The sequence below is a fragment of the Monodon monoceros genome, unplaced genomic scaffold (assembly GCF_005190385.1).
Source record: "Monodon monoceros isolate NGI ecotype Baffin Bay Population unplaced genomic scaffold, NGI_Narwhal_1 Super_Scaffold_11, whole genome shotgun sequence".
Lineage (NCBI taxonomy): Eukaryota > Metazoa > Chordata > Mammalia > Artiodactyla > Monodontidae > Monodon > Monodon monoceros.
Genome location: NW_021703767.1, coordinates 76,691,631 through 76,706,977, shown reverse-complemented (window position 1 = coordinate 76,706,977; position 15,347 = coordinate 76,691,631). Strand labels below are relative to the sequence as shown.

Here is a 15,347-nt window from a genome sequence, read left to right as displayed (position 1 = left end):
TTACACCATCATTTGTTCAAAGAACAAAAAGATGCACATTCATACTGTGAAGTTATTAGGAAAATACTCTTGCAAATAAACTATATAAAGATAAAATACACTTCAAAGGTATGTGGGTTGTTTTTTGTTTGTTTTACAATATTCTATAAAGTGCAGAGTAATCCTAAGGGAAAAATTACTCCCTATAACATAGTTTAATTACAGCAGCTTTTGCAGAGCAATACTTAGAGGAAGGTGGACACTTCCGTTTCCTCAGGAAGAGAAGGATGGAAGAGGATCTTCCGATTCAGATTTTTTTGGGGCCATAAGTCTGCTTTCCTCAGGAATGGCTGCTGATGCCAAATCTCCATTAAGTGTATTTCTTGAACAGTGAACAGGTCTATCTGGGTCTTTGAGAGGAACGTCATTACAAGAGTCAGTATCTGTGTAGGTTCTTTGGCGCCGCTGGGAGAGTCGGTGAAGTGTAGACACTGTTTCTTTTATAGAGTGGCTGCTCTCCTCTGAACTGCAAGAACCAGGGTGGCTGACAGGACGCTTCATCATTTGAACAGGAGAAGTTGACACAGGAGAAGCTAAGGGATCCAGATGGCACAGCTGAAACATCCCGGGTTTAAACTTGGCATTCGCTATCTTCACACATTCCTCAAGCGTTGTGATGAATGTATTACACGTTGCCCTAAGTAGAGAAGAGGTTTCATTCATGTTCTCTATGCTGGGAGATGAATGATTCTCATCATGGTGAACAAATTCTTGGATCGTATGAACTTGCTTCATTAGGAGGTCACAGTGGAGGCGAAGCTCAGACATTTTGGTTTTCAGAGATTCACTGGTTTCATTTATTTCTTTTTCTTTTTTAGTCCTAGTATCAGACAAACAGGTTTTGGAGCTCCCCAGAACAACCAGCCACCTTTGTCTTTCAGCTGCATTTACTGCCTTCATGTAGAAATGCTGCTCTCCTGGAATGATTCATTCCATTCTTGTGCTGTCTGCTGAATGGACTTTAATTTCTCAAACTGCCATCTTTATACTTCCTTTGTTCCCTTTGCAAACATCATCTGGTGAGTCATAGTAGGACAGGATTCCATTATCTAAAACAAACCAATGAGGCTGCCAACCTGTGGGATAGTTGGTCCACTTGTACAGAACTCCCTCTATGCTTCAGAGCCCGGCGCCGCGCATCCTCCTGGCCCGGCGCCGGCCGCGGTGAAGGGGAAAACGCGGGGCCTGGGCAGCCCCTCCCGGCCCGCCCGGGCCCCTCCCCCGGCGCCCCCGGCCGGCACCGAGCAGCCCTCAGCCCGCGCGCGCTGCCGGGGCGTGGCGGCCCTCAGAGGCCGGGACGGCGGCCGCCGCGTGGTGCTTGGGGGCCTTGAGACATCCCCGGGCGAGCCCCAGCGGCGACGGCAGCAAGATCGGGACCGCGGCCGGTCTCCCGCTCGCGCTTCCACCGCCCGGCTGCTTCCTTCCGCGCCCCCTCTGCCTTCATATTTTTAAAAGGGGAAATGTTTACCAAACTTTAAAGGCTTCTTGAATATCCATCATCAAACATTCTAAGAGCAATTGCTTAGAGGGTATTTTTGTTCACCCAAATTTTAATCAAGGTTTTAACAATTTTTTTGCAACTCCGTGCAACATTGCCAGCTTATTTATGAGCATATATTACCTGTGTACAAATAACATAACATGTCGTAAAGATATGATGATTTTTCAAATGAACTTATATTTCCTCCATAACCCAGGAAGATTATGGAATAGCTACCTTGATGTACTTCATGAAATAAGGATTGTTAGCGTCAAGTGCAACCGTGTATAGAACAATCTTCCCAATTAGATTCATTCACTGAAGACTCCTGATATCCTTTCAATCTTAATATTGGTTTAAATGTTGATCAGGAAAATTGACAGTCTTCCCTAATTTGAGTTCAGATTTTGCTCATGAATTCCATAGAACATTTTCCCTTTAAAAGTTTAATGAAACTTAACTTTAAAAAGGTACCACAAAAGAGAAGCAGCTGTAAATGCCAAGGCTTGCACTGACTAATGTAATGCTAGTCTATAATCACAGACTCCAATCTGCCTCCAAACAAATTACACTGTGACAAAAACTGTCTGCAAAAGAAAAGTCAAAATAAATATAATATTGGAATCAGCTTCAGTGGAGTGACCCAACAGAAAAGTCACTAAAGATTAAAATGGGATCTGACAACAAGGCAGGATACGACTCCAGAATCCAGAGTACAGAGGTTTATTGCCAATGCTGAGCTGGAATCCTGGCCTAGAAAAGGGGGATGTCCAGAAGGAAGCCACACTGGGATTGGAAAGCAGGCTTTTGCCCATAAAGGTTAGTGATGCCGAAACCTCAAAAACCTCGGAGGTTCAAATTGGGTAAGTCAGTATTTTGGAGTGGCAGGGTAGGGTTACCTTCCTGGTTCTGCTGAGTAGCTGAGAACACAGCATACTGGAGCCAGGCATTTGGGGTTCTGTTCCTAACCCTGGCTCTTATTCTCCCAAGAAATCAGTGTTAGCCACTTAACGTTCTCTGTCTCAGTTTTCTTCTAAGTATAATCAGATGAACACATTGACCACATACTGAATTTACTAGGATGTTACCAGTTAGTGTTTTAAAATAGAAGAGAATAAAATAGAACAGAACGGAAATTATAGAGCTATAAGAAATTTTACAGATCCACTAATCCAATCCTTTCAACACTATGGCTTTGAGAGAAGAGACAAATCACACATCTAGTTAGTGCTTTGAAAGCTTCTCTTTTTCAACTTGGAAATAAAAACTAGAATACGTCCTTTGAATATTTTATTGTATCTGGGGCTGGACAAATAGGTATTGCTTTGTGGAGTATTAAAAATTATGAGGTAGATAGATATGTAGTGACCTGAAAAGTATTAATGATATATACCTTAGTGAAAAAATATTACACAATAATATGTGCAATACAAGCCTGTCTCTATTAAAATTAAATAGGTATGCATATACCTCTAAGAGAGAGACCTGTTGTCAAGTCAGTATTTTATGGTGGGATTACAGGTGATTTTCATTTTCCTCTTTTGGCTTATCAGTGATTTCTAATATATTGAATATGTATTTTGTTTATAATAGAAAAAAAATTACATTCTGTGTCCTAAAATGCAACATATATTGAAATCTAAAAAATATAGGTTTTATTACCCTAAAATGATTCCTTTTGATCTTTTGACTACCTGTACAAACATCAGAACTGTACTGTTAACTCAGACCTCTCTTTTAAGCTCCAGACACAGTTATTCAAATTTTCTATGTATAGTTTAGGGCCCCATTGCTCTCTACTTAGAGTCTCCTCTGGGACATTAGCTCTCAACCAATCATAATGCTACCCTGCCTTTGGAGGCATAATGGAGTACTTGATATCAAGGCCTCAGACCCACTTTTGATAACAAAGAAACAGCTAGTTCCCAAAGTGCAAATCTTCTTTTGTCAGCACATAAGCTATTCTACCTTTCAGAACAATAATTAAAATATCTCAGATTCTGACCACAGTCTTCTATAAATTCCATCTTATTGGATCATTTACCCTCAGTACAGCTGAACTTCAACCTCAGCGGAATCATTGATTTATTAAATCCTCTGCTTTCCCCCATCTGTCAGCTCTTTACTCTTCTCCTATCCAGGTTAGAGTCCATGGTCATTATTGCAACTACTCTCTTCCCTAAAGTCAGTGCCCCCTTTCTCTCTTCATTTCACATTTTCAACAAACCACATTCTTCAAATTAATGACTTTTTGATTTTTCTGTGCCTGTACCCAAGGTACTAAAAAAACCTTTTCCTTATAAATTCACAATCATTGATCTTAACCCTGCAAGACAATTACTCATCCCTCTGATTTTCCCCTTACATTCCACCAAAACTGCTTTCATCATTATTATCAATGTCATCTACTTCACCAAATCCAGGAGAAACTTTTTTTGTTCCTTAGCTTATTAGATCACTTAGTTATCTCCAAAACAGTCATTCGCTTTCTCCTCTAAAATATTCTGTTCCTTTAGCTTCTAAACCTTAGAGAATTTTAATTTTCCTTTTTTCTGGCTATTTAATCTTAGTCTTGCTTGAAGGCTCATCTTCCCATACTGAGCTGTAAGAATTTTCTCAGGGATCTGTCCTAGGTCTTCTTGTCCTCTACTCTTCAGTCTCCATCTAGGACTATGGCATCTATTCCACTCCTTTGATTTCAATGAGCACCTATATTCTAATGGATACCAAATCTATACCATTAACCCACACCTCTCCTTTAAGATCCAGGTCATTTATTCAACTGTCTACTTCACATCTATATTTAGGTGCTTCACGGACACCTTAAACTCAACAGATATTTAAAACTAACTCGTGATCTTCCTCTTTCTCCAATAGTGTTTGCTCTTCATTCAGTGCTGCCTAGTCAATGGCACCCCCTTCTACCCATATGTTCAAGGCAAAACCTGCTTGTCATCTTTGACTCCTGCCATCCCCTATCCTCCCAAACTAGCTTCACCAGCTAATGCTATCTCCAAGATAGGTCTCATTCCACACATCTCTCTCCATTTCTAGTACCCACACCTTAAGCTAGGCTATTGTTATTTTTCACCTGTAATAAACTCTGATAGGGCTTCTTCCACCTACTCTTATTTTCCTCCAATATATTCCCCACATTGCTGTCAGCTTGATCTTTTAAAAACTAACATTTGATCATTTCTCTTTCCTACTAAAAATCTTCATATAGCTTCCCATTGCCTGTAGGGCAAAGACCAAATTCCTTAACACCATCTGCAAGACCTTGCCTGGTCTGCTTTCTACTTACTTTTCTAGTCCCATTCAATGATAGTCCTCTATAAAACTGTAACTGTGGAAAAGAAATATTATTCCCATTTTACAGCTCAGGAAGCAATTCCCTGAGAATTTAAACTATTTAAATTTAAATTATTTTCTATTGTCAAATGCTTAGAATTTAGTAGAGCCAAGATTCTGACCTAATCAGGTTGGTTCCTATCCTCTTTTTCAGAATGCAACCTTATCTCTATAGCTCCAAATTCATTTAAAATAATATATGTCTCAAAAGAGGATAGTATTGAAATCAAACAAATATTTCACCTTAAGGAATATGCTTCCAGAGATAAGACAAAGATTCACTGAAATAAAATATAAATTATGGGTTTTTGTTATACCAAATACTAGTAGATACAATGTTAATAATAATACCCAAGATGTATTGAGCACTTAATATGAATACTTTATACTCATTCATTCATTCATGCCCCATAAAAACTGATTGAAGTCTATAATATTATGATCCCCATTTGACAAATATCTAACCTGAGACATGGAAAGATAAAGCATTTGTCCAAACTTACATATGAAGTACAGGAGCTGAGCTTTGAACCCAGGCTATCTACCTCAGAAGTTTATTTTTCCTAACACTCTTTTAATGTATTAATATTGTAATCTCAATTTTTGAAAAATGATGGAAGATAGGAAGTAGACTTCATAGGGCAGGATAAAATCCAAGCCCTTCACTCAGTTTTCTAGATTTTTCACCACCATATGGCCTCCCTGTGACACTCTCCAGACTTTCAGCACAAGATACCACTCACAAATCCCTGACTCCTGCAGTTTTCAGTCTGTGTGCACATGATCACATTCAGTCTGTGTGCACATGTTCTGCATATACATTACTACATTCTTTTTTTTTAATAAGTTTATTTTATTTATTTATATTTGGCTGCATTGGGTCTTCACTACTGCGCGTGGGCTTTCTCTAGTTGTGGTGAGCAGGGGCTACTCTTCGTTGCGGTGCGTGGGCTTCTCATTGCAGTGGCTTCTCTTGTTGTGGAGCACGGGCTCTAGGCACGTGGGCTTCAGTAATTGTGGCTCGCACACTCTAGAGCGCAGGCTCAGTAGTTGTGGCGCACTGGCTTAGTTGCTCTATGGCATGTGAGATCCTCCCGGACCAGGGCTCGAACCTGTGTCCTGCACTGGCAGGAGGATTCTTAACCACTGCACCACCAGGGAAGTCCCTACAACCTTTTTCTTTTCATAATCTTAATTATGAAGGTCTAAGCCCTTAAACATAGATAGCCTATTATAAAGTAGCACTAAATAAATGTGTGGTGAATTGAACTTGTCCTCCAAAGATAAGAAATACATATTTCCTTAAATGCACATATTGGTGGCCTAAGGTAAACAACTGAAAATCCCTATTAGTGTTTCAACCTTGCCATAAAAGTGTATCAAAACAGTGAAAACTACCAGAATATTATTAAATAAAAACTTGCATATTAGAAAGCAATTTATATTATGTAGAATATTCAGAAAACAAAAAATGAAGCTGTTAATTATGTAAATGTCTTTAAATGTAAAACTGATTTCTTAAATCCACACATAGAAATGAACCTCATGTCTGTCTTATATTCACAGTTGTCATGCTACCCTTACTCATGATATATATAACAAGATTTTCTTGTATTTTTTTCCTGTATTTATTTTTTTATTTTTTTGTGGTGTGCGGGCCTCTCACTGTTGTGGCCTCTCCCGCTGCGGAGCACAGGCTCCAGACGCGCAGGCTCAGCGGCCATGGCTCACGGACCCAGCCGCTCCGTGGCATGTGGGATCTTCCCGGACCGGGGCACGAACCCGCGTCCCCTGCATCGGCAGGCGGACTCTCAACCACTGCGCCACCAGGGAAGCCCTTTTTTCCTATATTTAAAGGTGTTATAAACAACATTCTTCCTGTCTTACATGCTATGGATACACCATAATTTTTTTTTTTGATATTTTTCCCATTTGAAATTTTGGGAGAGAAAGAAGCTTAAATTTGGATATTTTATATATAACACTATATTTGGTATCTAGTTCAACCAGTAAGTCTGATTTCTGGGCTCTTTCTGCTGTAAGAGGAGATTTTCTCATTATAGTAGTCAAGCACTTAGTCACAGCCTTAGGAGTTCTGCGGAGACTGAGTACATGTCTTATGAATACGTAGGGTGTGGTTGGAAGAGCCCCGGGAAAGGAATAATTATACTTGCCTTCTATGTTCAATCATTCAACACCTCCAGGCAAATATCTTCTCAACAATTAATTGGGGGATTTGTAATAAATGATTTCAAAGGTTTGTCCTTCTTACCTTAGGATCTATGATTCTAGGTCAAGTGGGGAAAATTTTACAAAGCTAACTTCTTCAGCTCTTGTCTCTACTATTGTTTGACAGAGAATATAGGAAAATTAAAAGGACTAAAATTCCAGTCTGAAAAGCCAGAACGTTAATAAAATTTTGATACTGGTCATTTCTTATGTATACTTTTTTTTTTTTTTAAACCATGACCTGGTGCTACTCATAGATATTCCAATTTTTTAATTTTTTTTTTTTGCGGCACGCGGGCCTCTCACTGCTGTGGCCTCTCCCGCCGCGGAGCACAGGCTCCGGACGCACAGGCCCAGTGGCCACGGCTTATGGGCTCAGCCGCTCCGCGGCACGTGGGATCCTCCCGGACCGGGGCACGAACCCGCGTCCCCCGCATCGGCAGGCGGACTCCCAACCCCTGCGCCACCAGGGAAGCCCTCTTATGTATAATTATAGCTTGTGTTTCAGTGCATCAGCAGTTTATCCAGGAATCTGAAAGTACATGGACATGGCAGGCATTTATAACATTAATAAGGACATACATCCAAGCTACGAAATAGGCAAAGAAAAGCTTTTATTCTTTTTTAGAACTTTGAAGGATCAGAAAGGGAGCTCTGACTTCCTTAACAGAGGCTCTGAGATGGAAAATAATTTTGGTCAAATAGCTTAGAAAGGAAAACAAATTTAGTTTCCCTCAGAGGTACCCTATGACAGCCGAGTTCTGAGATGACTTCATTTCAGAGTCCTGTATTTGTGACTCAAGAAAACCAAGAAAGTGTTCGTTACTCAAAGCTGCAAGAAGAAGGAAAATAAGAAACCCAAAGTTAAGCATGGCCATCCAGCTGGCACATGTGCCCGGGCCACAATTGGCTTTGGCAAGTCTTCATCCTCAAGGTCTCCAATGGCTTGGAGGCACCCACCGCAAGAAAATCATGGGTTTTAAAATACAGGAGTTAAAGAACACATTGATGTCATTTTGGTGCAGGAGCATTTAGAGAAATGTGTTCTTGTCTTTGAAGGTTGGCTAACCTTGTGAATGCTTCAGACCTGTAATGGGACTCTTTGCCTGGGAGTTGGTGCTACCGTCTCTGAAGAGATTTGCCTTATAGACCATCGCCACAGTGCAGCCTGAGCCTTTGTCCTTTCACTGCTCCAAGCCCAGGAGGAGAAATTTCTACCTAAACTTCTTTTTAAAATCAGAAGTATCTTTATGCATACAGACTAGTCTCCTAGAGTCTTAGAATAACCAGAAACCAGTTCTTGAAGTTACCTGGAAGACTCTCAAATGATTGTATAATCTCTGCTTTCGACTTCTTTATGAGGGAATTCTTAAGAAGTTCTTCCACATAAAAGAGTCAAATTTGTCTCCCTTTAATTCCACCCATCCTCTAAGAGCTACAAAGAATAATCTACCCTTCCCCAATCTCTTTTCCGGATTAAATATTCCAATTCTTTCACCTAATAATTTCAAGTACTTTGTCATCCTAACATTCTTTCCTGCATGTGCCCAGCTTAATTTTCATCTTTTAAAAGTGCTTATGGTAATTTAAAAAAATATTTTGTCTGGTTGCACTGAAATACTCCTACAAAATAAAGCAGAATCTTGATGCCCTATAAAGTGGGTTTACTCATATAATTCTGGCTTCTAGAAATAATTTCTAGATAAAAAGAATTAATATTAATCACCAAATATCAGTCATGACAGTCTTCTTTCCCACTGTTACCCCATAATATCATACAAATTAATTTTTTAGAAATCTAAGGACTATATTTGTAATCCTTCATTACATTATGAAACATGTTTAAGAGAAGAAAGTAAAATACACGTTCAATCTAAAATGTGTGCCTTAGTACTTTAAATCCAGACTCTTAATATTTGATTAGATAGGAATTTAGATGCCAACAGGTTTCTCCCCTCTGTTTAGAGAAGAGGAATCTGAGACTGGGAAAGAGTAAGTATCTTGCCCAAGTACTTGCTTACACCCTCAAATCACTGGGAGAAGCAGGATTCCTTCTCCAATACAAACCTCTTTCTCATGAACCCTGTATGTTCAGCTTGCCATAAATTGCAATTAGAGCCAAATGTCACCTTAGTTTGTTAAATGACTTACCTTATATCCCGTGCAGAGAATATAACATAACCATAGGACATGTTTTATGTTATTAATAAACATGACAAAACCATATAAGCAAAATGTTACAAGAAATAGCATATAAGACGTTCGTTTACAGGTAAAATCCTCTTATAAGGAATAGCATATATAGAAATAACACATACAGAAAATGTTGATTCATTTCCATGTCAAGAGAATCTGTCTTTGAAAGAGCTCTTCAATGACAAATTCTAGCTGCTGAATTATGTTTCTGGATGCTAGTTACCTAGTTTAGAGTTAGTTTACTAGATACTACTTATGTTTCTTACAGCACACTAATTTACTTAACTACCCATAGTTAACTGTTCAGTTAACTATGCTGCGTAATTAACAACTTAAAGCTTAGTGGTTTAAAATGACGATCATTTTTCTCTGCCAGTCAAATATTCGAACATCCTCATTAAGGATAGCTTACCTCTTCTGCGTAGTGACAGGTCCCTCTTCAGTTACATTCGGCTAGAACATCAGGTCAGCTAGAATGTTCCAGATTGCCTCACTCAGCTGGGATGGTTGGGAGGACTAGGCTTCTCTTTTCTTGTGGTATCAGCCAGGCTCCCACACATGTCTGAGCCCTCAGTTCTTCTTCATGTGGCCTTTCTCTCAATTCACATGTATAACCTGGACATCTTATATTGTGTCTGGGTTCTCCCTGAGCAAAAGCAGAAGATCCAACAACTACTATTAAGGCCTGAGCTCAGAAGTCCCAAAGGGTCAATTCTGTTATATTCTATTGATCAATGCAAGTGGCAAGTCCAACCCAGATTCTAAGTTTGGGAAAATAGAATATACTTTTCAATAGAAGTACAATTTATGTGAACAGAGATGGAAACCCCATACAGCAAAGCTTTTTGTCTGCTATTTGCTTTGTAGTTGGCAAAAGGGCAGCTGAGTTCAGCTTTGATTCTGCCTCCAAAATAAAAGTACTCTTAAAAAACTCATCCACCAATATAGAAACTAGTATAAATACACACACACACACACACACACACACACACGAAGAAACAGTAGACAAAAATGTAGGTCTAGAGTATTGCACACATGGTTTCTCTTCTTATCCTTAAAGAGTAGTTTCACATTAAACTGTAGTTTATCCACATTACTAAAAATTTCATCTTTATCTCTGAGATAACATTTTAATTCTTATCATTTTAATAAAATTGTTTCACAACCAAATAATACATATGTATGTCCTAAAAGATTTGATGTAACACAAACACACACACAGCAGTTCTAGAACCTTTAAAGTTCAACACACTTCATTAACATTTTACACCATAATTACATCATACTGCACTTCATGATGGTCCATAGCTGTATCTTACATCATGGAGCCACATCATCATTTACTTAATTAGTATTGAAAATTATGTTGTTTCAAATCATTTAGTATTTGAAATATTACTTTGGTGAATATGCTTATTCATAAAACTTTGTATATATTCTTGTCACTTCCTTTTTATACATTCCTAGGTCACAGTAAAAGCTATCTCAAAAGCTTTTGATGGATGTAGACTGATTGCACTACCAGACGTTAAAACGATTACACTTCTACCAATGTTTGCCCGTATCCTTAAACCTTTGCCAACACTGGATATTGTCATTAATTGTTAGACATTTCTAATTTATTAAATGAAATATAGTTTCTTGTTCTTTTAAGTGTATTTCTTTGACTACTAGTGAAGTTTAGGTTCTTGAGTTTCCAAGGCATACAATATAACAGTATCATTTTCTAAAAGGGATCATTTAATCACCTCCTATATATATATGTATATTATATATATATATATATATATATATAATATATATCTACATGCACACATATTCCCACATGAAACCAAAATTTTAGCAATAGTCACTTTGGGTCCTTTTTGTTGAATTATGGGGGATTGTTACTTTTTTATATATATTTTCTATATATTTTCAAAAATTCTCTATGATTAAGATGAATAGATAAAATCATTTAATAGATTGTTGCCATCCCTAGAGTTCCATCTTTGAGATATTACAATGAAATTCTTTGAAAACCTCATAAAAAAATCTCAATAGAATAGAACTCAAGTGGACCTGTCTACATTCATTATCAGTTGGATCTGATAAGCACTGTACAGTGTGACCCTGTCAGATAGAAAATAGAAGTATAGGTCTTTACAGCAGTCATTGAACACTGCCTCCCCACTCTAAACATATATACCCAGAATAGAATATTGACCCTGCCAGTCTTTCCCAAATAAACATGGTTTGGACCAAGAAGCTCTTTCACTCTGACATTATTTCAGCTCTGACACTCCTGGGTTGTAGCTGTGGTGAGCCTGTTCCTTTCCTCTTCCTTCTCTTAGTTAGGTTTTTATCAACTTTGCTTCTCAGCTGGGCTTGATATCTTCATCCTATACTCAGCTCTGCTCAGTTTTTCAGCTGCCAGCTTTCCTTGGCAACTCGCCTCCATCTCCACTCTTTCCCAGGGAAACCCTTTGAGTCCCAGTCACCAATTACACTTTGAAGCTTTATCCTCACCATCCTGACATTGGATATGCTCTTTACCTCTTCTAATAACCTATGAACTCATCCTTCAAAGAAGATAGCATTTTTTGTATTAGAATAAAAATCACATTGGATATTTGTATCTATTTCTCTTTCTTTAAATTGAAGTATAATTGATTTACAATATTATACTGAATATTAGTTTCAGTTATACCACACAGGGATTCAAGATTTTTATAGATTATACTACCTTTAAAGTTATTATAAAATAATGGCTATATTTCCCTGTACTGTGCAATATATCCCTGTGGCTTATTTATTTTATACATAGTAGTTTATATCTCTTAATCCCATACCCATATCTTGCCCCTCTCCCCTTCCTTCTCCCTACTGGTAACCACTAGTTTGTTCTCTCTATATATGAGTCTGTTTCTGTTTTGTTATATATATTTGTTTGTTTTATTTTTTAAATTTCAAGTATAAGTGATGATAACATAGAGTATTTGTCTTACTTTGTCTGACTGATTTCACTAAGCATAACACCCTCTAGGCCCATCCATGTTGTTGCCAATAGCTGAGAGAGGATTAAAGCATGTTCAGTACCCTTACTGTTACCAAAAGCTTATCATCTAGTAGCAGTCACTACTACTTTTGATGATAGTAGGGGTACTGTACATGCTTTAATCCTCTCTGTGTGATTCATCATGCCCAGCTCTGCTTTGAATGTAGAAGTTATTCAGCATGTATTTGGCTGAATGAATGAATAAATGATGTAGCTATGTATCCAAGACTAGATGGTCCATCCTAGACAGAATGAGCTTCTTACTCAATCACAAGTTATTATTCTTAGTGAGCTTGGGTGGCTAAAGGAAGGTAATTAATAAAATTAGTTTTAGGGGCAGCCGTGGTAGAGGGTGAATCCTGATTTAGGAAAGAAAATCATGACCTCATTTTTCTGTGAGTCTTGAAAAAGTCACCTACTCTTGCCAGAACTCAGTTTCCATATCTATGAAAAGAAAGTGATCAACAAGCCAATCTTCATGACCTCTTGTAGTCTGGGCATTCTTGAATTCTATTCTTAGATTTCATTCAGTCTTGAGCTAAAATGAACCTGAACATCTGGATCATCCCTGGAGCCAAATAAGTTTTAGGGCCAGGAGCTAGAAATTAGATTTAAAGAGGTCCTAGTTGTTCTTTCCTGGATCTGTACACTTGAGCCCATGTAAGAACGAATTGTACTCTACAGCTGTTGAGCTCAAATTACTTCTTTCAAAATTATCTCCTTACATTCACTCTGCTGATGGAATTCTCTTTTTAAAATAATAATCTATTAAATCTAACATTTCAATAGTATTGTTATTGTAAAACACTGTATTCTAAAAAGTGTGTGAAATAAATGTGCGTAAATTAAATCCATTTTCTGACGGAACTTGCAATTTCTGAGATTAAATACATTTTTTGATTAATTATCAAGGGAACTATTTTTGAGGTTAAATTTCTTTGATAGCCAGCCTCTCTGTGATATATTTACTTACATCTTTAAAACAAAGAAACAAATATATTAAATGTCTTCTCTTAGAGTGATTCCTAAGGGAAGAACTCTAGTTATTGGGAGATAACTCCTAATTAATCAACTCTATAAATTTGAATGCTAATAGTTCTTAACTCTTTAAATTAGAAGATATCAGACCGACTATTATACCTCCAATCTGACCTTTTCTATAATACAGAAATAAAAACTTCTAGTTACAGAGTTCAGGTAGTCTACAGTAGTCTTATAATTCATCACTTTTGTTATTTGGCTATAAGTAATTAGATTGAGTTGAAAACTTTCATTTCTTCACATCTATGGTTTTACATTAGATTACCAAAATCATTTTCATATAATCATTGCATTTAATTATAACTAGTAGCACTAATCTTGGAAGAAGACAGAATACAAAGTTAGGACTGACTTTATGGAATAAAAATGTAGTGTCCAAAATATTCATGTTTTATATTTTAAATCCAATTAAATTGATGCTGTTACTGGGAAGAATATAATGTGAGTTCATTAGTGACTTCGCCTCTGACAGAACTGTCTTGGACAGTGGAGATAGTTATTCCTACATTAGAATATGTTGTGCATCAAAAAATAAGCTTGTTTGCTTGTATTGGTCTCTTGTAACTCTCTAGACTTGGTCAAGAGTGGCCCCAGTTTTAGCCTCATACTTTAGAGCAGTACCACTTCATGAGTGGATCCATGACAGAATAAGAAACTTGTATCAGAATGTAAATTAATATCGGTTTCTTTACCTAGCCGTTTTAAAGAAAAATGTTAGCAAAAATAAATAACATGCTTAGTGATGTAGTTCATTTACATTCTGGTGAAGCAAATTATCTCATCATGGAACAGTAACAAGTAGTTCATGGTGTCAGTTGGAGTACTGTTCTATGAGTAGTACTGCTTTAGAGATCAACCACTCTGGCCCTCCTCCAGCCATGCCCCTCCCACAGGGTGAGGAATCTGAGGGACCTAGGAGACACAACTAACCAGAAACACACTCCAACTTCTAAACCATGATCTGGGCACACAAGACCTTGGAATTCTTTGTCCAAACTGTCTAAGGTTATTTGGGCCTCCTCCCCATGTCCTTTTTCCCAAAGATGAAACACACTACAAAGTGCCTTTTTGTAGCTACATAAGTTGGTTGTGTGGGTTGGAGTTTCCACCTTCGTGCACAGATGCTCACAGGACAGGTCAATGGAACTTGGAGTGAGGAGGAAGGGAGTGGTCGACTCTTCAGGGGCCAGGGCCAGCTCTTCATGCATTGCCACTTTTCCAGCAAGTAGCTAATTCTAAGTTTCTACCTGGTCTTCTAGTTCAGTGTAGAACATTTCCCTGTACGATATGTAGAGCTCCACTGTACACTTGCCCCAGCCCTGCAAATGTTCGGGAAAGACTCCTTCCAGCCTATGGGCATCACTTTGAAAAAAAATCAAAGGGATTTTGAAAAACATGCAACTTTTAAAAATGCTCAATCCCTACTCTTCTAATAGCACTTGCTTGGTTTTTTTTTGAAGTTTTTAGAATGCAAAAAAAAAAAATGTATGGTACTAGAATTTTTATATGCCTTCATTTTCTTTAAGGAAATCATGTTTTTCTTATGCTATTTTATTTACCAGAATTTTTTTTTCCTCTCTTGTTCCCTAGTGAATAGTATGCATCCTTTAAATAGTTTTCAACCAGTCCTGACCTTCCCCTCACTTCTCACACCTTTTAATGTCCCAACTTAGTGATAAGATCTCTCATCTCTAGAATTGGCCAAATCCCCCAGAATTCTAACTGCTTCCTTCAGTTTCTTTCTATATTTTATAGGACACTGTTTGAAGTATTATTTCTTTCATGTATTTACGTACGTATATATTCAGATATTTATATGTATATAATTTATTTTTATATTCATTTCTACCCCTTTGTTGTGAGTTTCCTTCAGGCAAATGACTATATCTAATTCTTCTATTTTTCCACAGCACCTAATATAGTGACTGTCGCATAGACACTGAATAAATAATTCATGTTATTTAAATAAATCAA

The 15,347-nt window shown here is 37.7% G+C and overlaps 1 pseudogene; it reads right to left on the bottom strand.

Annotated features, from left to right (window-relative positions):
- Window positions 1–252: 252 nt before the first annotated feature.
- On the bottom strand, window positions 253–1,066 carry LOC114891286 (annotated as a pseudogene).
- Between the last annotated feature and the right edge of the window lie 14,281 nt (window positions 1,067–15,347).